The sequence below is a fragment of the Dermacentor silvarum genome, chromosome 7 (assembly GCF_013339745.2).
Source record: "Dermacentor silvarum isolate Dsil-2018 chromosome 7, BIME_Dsil_1.4, whole genome shotgun sequence".
NCBI lineage: Eukaryota > Metazoa > Arthropoda > Arachnida > Ixodida > Ixodidae > Dermacentor > Dermacentor silvarum.
This window is the reverse complement of record NC_051160.1, coordinates 51631993-51638750: the sequence shown is the minus strand read 5'-3', so window position 1 is coordinate 51638750 and position 6758 is coordinate 51631993. Positions and strand designations below refer to the sequence as shown.

Below are 6758 nucleotides of genomic sequence, written 5' to 3'. Positions count from 1 at the left end.
CTTCAAATGCTAGTTGTCTTGTGAAGCCGTACTGCATTCGTATAACTTCATTTCTCAGTTATAGTTGTAATTACTTATGCAATATATTTTATTCTTGACGTCGTTACAGGCCACGCAACTTGATAAGTCAATTTACTATGCTCAGATTTATTACCATTTCCACTTTTTCAAGCACAGATGGCAATTCATTAAAGAAAACTGTTGATGGCTACACTGAGTAATCGTTATTCTTGGTTAAGCTAACGTTGTTGTTCTCCAGACACCAAAAGCTAGCCAACAGTTCCTGTAACGTTTCGGCACTGTGAACTCGTAATTGTTCCTTAAGCTTGCTGAGCTGCCGGATGATGATTATACTTGATAGAAAATTATTTGTAATTCACTAGCTACACGCGCGTGACGATGTAAGCGTCCGGTGAGCTCACACCTCACTGTCTAAAAACAAACAAACAACAAAACAAAAAACAGCGTTGCAACAAAGTCACAAAACAGAACAATGTTCAAGCAATTGTTCAGATGTCAGCCGACGCTGGTGTGGCAAGCAAAATTGTCATTCCGTTCTTTCTTTCAACAGTCACAAAAATAGTTGCTTTAAAAAAAAAATAGGCGCGAACTGACACCTAAACCTGCGTACGTGCGATTATCGCTCGCGATTGATTTAGGCGGCTTTGTCGTGTTGAGTCCATTTCCTAACGGTTTCTTCATACGTATTGAGGGCGTATATATAATATATATATATATATATATATATATATATATATATATATATATATATATATATATATATATATATATATATATATATATATATACAGCGCAGCTGTTTATGCCGGCCACAAGTTAGTTGTGCCGTGAGCCGCAAAACCTCGCCGAGCTATCATGTCACTGCGTTGCCTATGGTAACCCCATACCAGCTGTGCGATAGCTTCGCAAGACCCCACGCTTAGATATTGCGCGCTGCGCATCTGCTCCGCTTGCCATAAACGTTCTGTGTAGTAGGTATGAAGGTGGTGTTGCGAGTGTGCGGGCGGTAGTAGCAGCCAAGGGCAGACCGAGGAAGAACCGCACTACAGAGGAAGAGGCCGTTTTCCGGGAATCACGCCGCTTGGCCAAACAAGAATACAATCGCCGACGTCGAGCTGATCCGGAACAGAGAGCCGAGGAAGCCTTAGCCAAGTGACGGCGCCGAGTCGAAGCTGCACCTCTCTTCTCGTAGCTCCGGCAACGCTCATCCGCCGCCGCGCAAGTGATGACTTCACTGCCCGTTGCAAAGCGCAGCTTGTAACACCGACACCGCGTTCCCATGCCGACACCGCGTTCCAGCAGACCCGCTCCGTCAATGTGGTCGCCTAACAATCACTTACCCAGATCCCCCCAGAAATGTCATTGCTTCGCGCCGCATTTCTTGCTTTGATTAGTCATGAAAACACTTTGTGAAGATTGGCCATGACCTCTCCGTGATTCTCAAGATCATGTCGCCGCGACGGCGAGACACCCCACTCTCCTACACGTCGCAATGAGCAAATGTAACATGGGACGGGCGAAGAAGTACAAGACTCCCGAAGAAGAAGCGGCTCAGCTGGAAGCTCGTCGTGCCGCCAGCCGAGAAAGAATGCGGCGATTTAGTACTAATCCGGAGTATCGCGCAGAAGCAGCTGCTGCTAAACACGCCAAGGCATACTTGGTAAAACCTTTAAGAAGAGAGGTCGATCACCAGCTGCGCTGTTTACTCCAGCCTTGCCCCACTAGTGCAAGCTGCCCACTTTTTCATTTAGATATTGTAACACGGACGAAGAAGGTGCCAGACGGACTAGTCGGAGATATAGAAATGGAAGCGATGATGTGCTCGGAAGAAATAAATAGCTCACTAAAGTCTGAGTGCTGACTTCGTCTGTTGCCGTAACACTTCATTTAGAGGCATCGGTGAGTGTCCGTGTCTCCTTCCCACAGTGCTTCGAAGGGCGCGCCATCTAGAAGTCCTTTGCACACACAGCAACGCTCAAGAGATAAAAGATGAACTAGTGAGAATGCCAATGCCTTTGCATCTATTGGTCTGCGATGGTTCCATACCTCTGGGTGCCTTCTTTGCTCAATTAAGGCTGCAGCTGTTTTGAACGAATAGAACTCAATTGTTTCGCCCTATTCGCTCGTGGGTAGCCTGTGTGTCACTGCCTAAAGTGCCTTTCCCTTGAAATGCGGTCATCCGTCAATCAGCTGGTGTCAGTGCTGGACCACGCTTTCACCACTGGGAATTTGCTTTATGTCCACGGCACGTCGCTGGGATACCGCAGCCCATTATTGTGATAGTTTTAGTTGCACTAAAGCACTAGTAGCAGTAGCATTTGTGAGAGAATTACACTGAATCCAATAAATAAATAATGTGGAAGTAGGTGCAGAAGCATCATACATTGGAGAATTTAAATAATCGGTTCGCACCATGCAGACAGTTAGACGATAATATATTTGTGCTAACACTGTTCATTCATATTTCCGTGGCTAAGAATACATCTATAAGATGCATTCTGCCACAATGCCTGTAGGGGCCTGTAAGGTATTTTTAAATAAATAAGAAAACATTTCTAGGTATTAGGAGAGCTTTCGACCACGTACACACTAAATTGCTGCGAGATATCCTCGAGCAAGTGGGTATAGATGGGGATTTTGTGCAGCTGCTAAAAAAATTTATAGTGACTTCTGAGTGTAACTTGCATAGAAAAGCCGTAAATGCAACGAAATAATGGAAATTCATCAAGTCCTTGAGCAAGAAATCCCTCACTGCGAAACAGTAAAGTTGCTTTTGAATAATAATGCATCCTTAATGGTAAAATAGTTATACAGCAGGTCTCTGGGATTGTGTATGGGGACGACAAACATTGCAGCGGCTTTACAAGGAGTTGGGAATACTTGTGAAACAACACGAGGAGTCATGAATTTTAACACATACAAATTCGTAGTTTAAATCTTTAAACAAGATGTATCAATCCAACGCGCTGTTGAATTGATACCATGCCATATTGCCTGGATGTTTTTTGTAAACGAAGGAAGACCTACTAAAATATCCACTTAGATAATCAGAGGAAGAAGAAGAGCGAAATCTGCTAGTAACAAAAGAGTGCTCTTGGGAGCTACAATAAATATGAGATCATCTGAGAATTTAAAAAGGAGTTATAATTCTCATGTAAATATTCGGAAGTGTAATTTTGGGCTTCAAGTCAGATATTCGAAGCGTTGGAAGTTGCCCAAAGGTCGCTGAACCTATTGGCATTGTTGGGGCCCTATGGTAAAACGACAAATGAAGCTTTCAGGGTGACATGGCTAGGGTCTGTTTGGAAGTTGGAGAGGTGCAAGACAAATTTAGTTGTGAAAAAATACTCAGGAATGTACATGAAAATACAAGGGCCGCTTAAGTGCACAAATAGCTGCCCCTCAATAGCCTTGACACGTGAGGGAAAAAGGTCAAGTAAGCTAGCAACCAAGTACAGGGTAATTGGATGTATGATTAGACGACTCGGACGCGTCAAGAATAAAATTAGGTAAACAGAGGCGGTAAATTGGATCGAAAGAATGCAAAAAAAAGATCACTGAGACCTAAAAAACACAGGCCTGCGCAGCACACGCAGCACAGTCACAACGTAAGCTGTTTGAGCGGTGCAAGAGTAGCTCCAATTTCGGCACCACTCACAGCAGGTTCTTCGCAGCAATGTCTCTTCGCCTCAATTTTAACGAGAACGATCTGAACTGCCTGCCCGGCGTCGACGGTGAGCTGCGGCTTGTAATGCTCTCTGCACAGCAGTGTGCTGAGCCAGATGATGCCTGGTTGTAGCCACGCACGTAGCTTTACGATTCGCTTCTTCAGCAGCCGTTAGTACCTTGTGAGGAGGCGCCATAACGTGTACCGAAGAGGTCCTCAGAATACGTGGCGCACATCTAACACCGGGATAGCGTTGATTGCTTGCCTTCTCTCAATCGCATCTTGTCTGCGCCTGCGTGCGCGGCGGCTGCAGGCACTTTAACTAGATGGCGCCACCATACTGGCGGGGGCTCGGGTCGTCTGCGCCTGCGCGCCTGCTTATAGGGCGCGTTTAAAGGGTATATTTCTGCAGCCTGATAGCAAGCGCTTGCGTGGTTCAGTGGTAAAGTATCCGACTCCCACGCAGCGGGCCTGGGTTCGATCCCGGCGGAGCGCGGGTACTTCTTTTCACATTTACGGCGATAGCGGTTACAGCCCAACGCCTGCGGCGGCATCATCGGGAAATGAAACGGCTATTGGAATGAGCCCTGTAAAATACGGGAAGATAGAAATCGGTAGAGAAAACTTGCACAAAACCAGAAAGGACAATGCCTTGCAATTAGAGGCAAAAGCTGCTAGTCTGAGGGCAAGGGTATATCAGCACAAATATTCGGAGCAGAATATGGCATGTGCCTGCCGCAGGAAGAGTTCGGAGATGACTCAGCCAATTGGAATTGAGTGAGTGAGTGACATAACTTTATTTTAAATCCGGCGATTGGGAGGCCCGGGCCTGGGGCCGCCTAGATGGCCACTGGGAGCTGTTGCTCCCGCACGGCATCCATGGCTCGCTGGACGGCCCGATGTCAATTTGTTCATCAGCGAAGACCCATAAAAACATCCACTTCTAAATGCACTGTGATTTCAAGTTCATAGAAGCCATAACTGAACTGCAGTCGAAAAGAGGAAGAAGACGTTGAGTATTCGTGGAGAAAAGCGGGTAAGAGATTTATAAAGAAGTATTCCGTATATGCATACGCCACTGTACAATATTGAGATAGAGGATTTACTGGCTAAAAGATCATCCATAGAGAAGATTGACCATGTAAAGAATAACACTTAGATCACAGTATTTGTCACTAGCCTTTTTAATCAGTGCCAATAGGAAAAAACCTCTCCTCCACATCATCGCCACAACCATCATCAAGCACAAAACGTTCGCCAAGTGCTGGCTTGGGACTTTTGCCTAACTGTGCGCAAAGTGTTGTGCATTGTGCACATAAAAATAATGATAGCTTTCGTGTCGCCTGGTTTCGATGGGATCCTTTGCAGAACGGAGTTACGCGTAGATACGTGTGCCTGAGCCACCAAAGAGCCTGTCTGCTGCCCTTACTATAGCCTTACATCAAGAAGCGGCTAAAGCCGGCGGTTTAACAGCGGGGTGCGCCTTAATCGTCATCTCGGGCTGCATCCTTTGTGCTCCCCTGTAACATTTCGACAGCATTCTACCTATATCAGAGCATCTTGTGCGACTCTCCGGCACAGGTGGCTACGTGATCTGCAGCGCCTTTCTTTGCTGCTCGTTAAAAAAAAGCCACGACGATGGAGACTTGCACAGGCTCTTGAATCCTTATACTCCCCACGAGTTAGTTATCATATATGAGCTCAAATACACCTTGAAGGGCATTGTCAGGACAGGTGCCACAGTCAGCGTAATCAACCCCAACTTTTCTTGAAGTTTCTGAGCCGAAGGAAGCTGTGACGGATAAGTTCACCGCTTGGTGTCAATTATTCTGTAATTCTTTGCGTATGAAGGTCGCATCTCTTTCTCCATGTATAATTTTGACTAGATTATGAGGCTGCCATTTCATATTATTATGATCTTATGTTTGGGAATACTTTCGGGCTGTGAGTGTTGCGCTCTTGTGCTGCTGCACATCTCTGTTCCTTGGTAAGTCCAGCTACCTGTCCAAGCTTGCACTTCCTTTGTTCCTTTAGTAGAAACAAAATGTGTCAGGAGTGAAAACAAAACTGCGCCTAGTATGCTCAATGAAAAAGCCGCCCAGTCGCCAGCCCGCTATCCTGCTTTCTTACTCTTTTGAAGACATGGGGCGAAGAAATTAATGTGACCTTTAGGAAGCTTCGACCCTGAGATTATTTTCGCTACTTCATTCACAACAACCATGCAAAATTCTTAGACTGCTCTTTTGATTTCGCAAAAGTATGTCTGTCAACGGTGTCATGTCATCCTGAATTCCCGTCACACTATGCAGAAAGCGTTGAGACCCACCCACTGATCGTCACTAGCAACTTCCTTCAACCAAGGAGTTCGGTGGCCAGTGTTCCTCTTTTCGCCTATGATACATGTGGCCAGGCAACTGGCAGTTGGCGAAAATTTGGACTCGAACACAGAATGGAATCCACTGTGCATCGTAGTCTATTGTGACAGGAAGGTTTTGCGAATGATCTAGCGCGGAACCTGGCTACTAGGACGTCAAACCATGAACCTGAGAGTCTCTGACCACAAAGACCACAATTTCTAACTCGTACTCCTCTTAGATTGCCAAGATGGCTACTTTTCTACCCTGGGTGTGATTGCAAGGAATAGTATCTACATTCCATAAATTCCCAAAGCTATCACGTGGCTACCAACCAGCTCAGCCGCCTTGGTGCGACCCTGGTGCTGTCGCTGCGTTTGTTAATGTGGTTCCAAAACCCCCTTTTTTGTTAGAATGACTATTTTTAGGCTTTATTAAGAAAACCTATACATGAGTCCAACCCAACATCAAAGAAGAAGTCGAGTAAGTCTTTGTAAAAACAATAAGCTAGAGTCTGGTTGCTGAATAAGCATGCCGGCTACTGTGAAAGCCAGATCTTCTGAAAGAGGACTCCCGGTAATATAGGGTGCCCGGATAAGTCAACAATGGGTGGTAAGTGTTCGCGTCATGTGCAAAGCTTGTACAGTTGGATAGTTGGTGTCATTCTTAATGGCGTGCTTGGCAAAGCCCTGCTGTGGTCAGATAACATCATTGTC

General features: G+C 45.7%; 1 protein-coding gene across 1 annotated transcript in view; it reads left to right on the top strand.

Annotated features, from left to right (window-relative positions):
- LOC125947113 (uncharacterized) overlaps positions 1–6758 on the top strand; it is a 75572-nt gene that overhangs the window by 39595 nt on the left and 29219 nt on the right.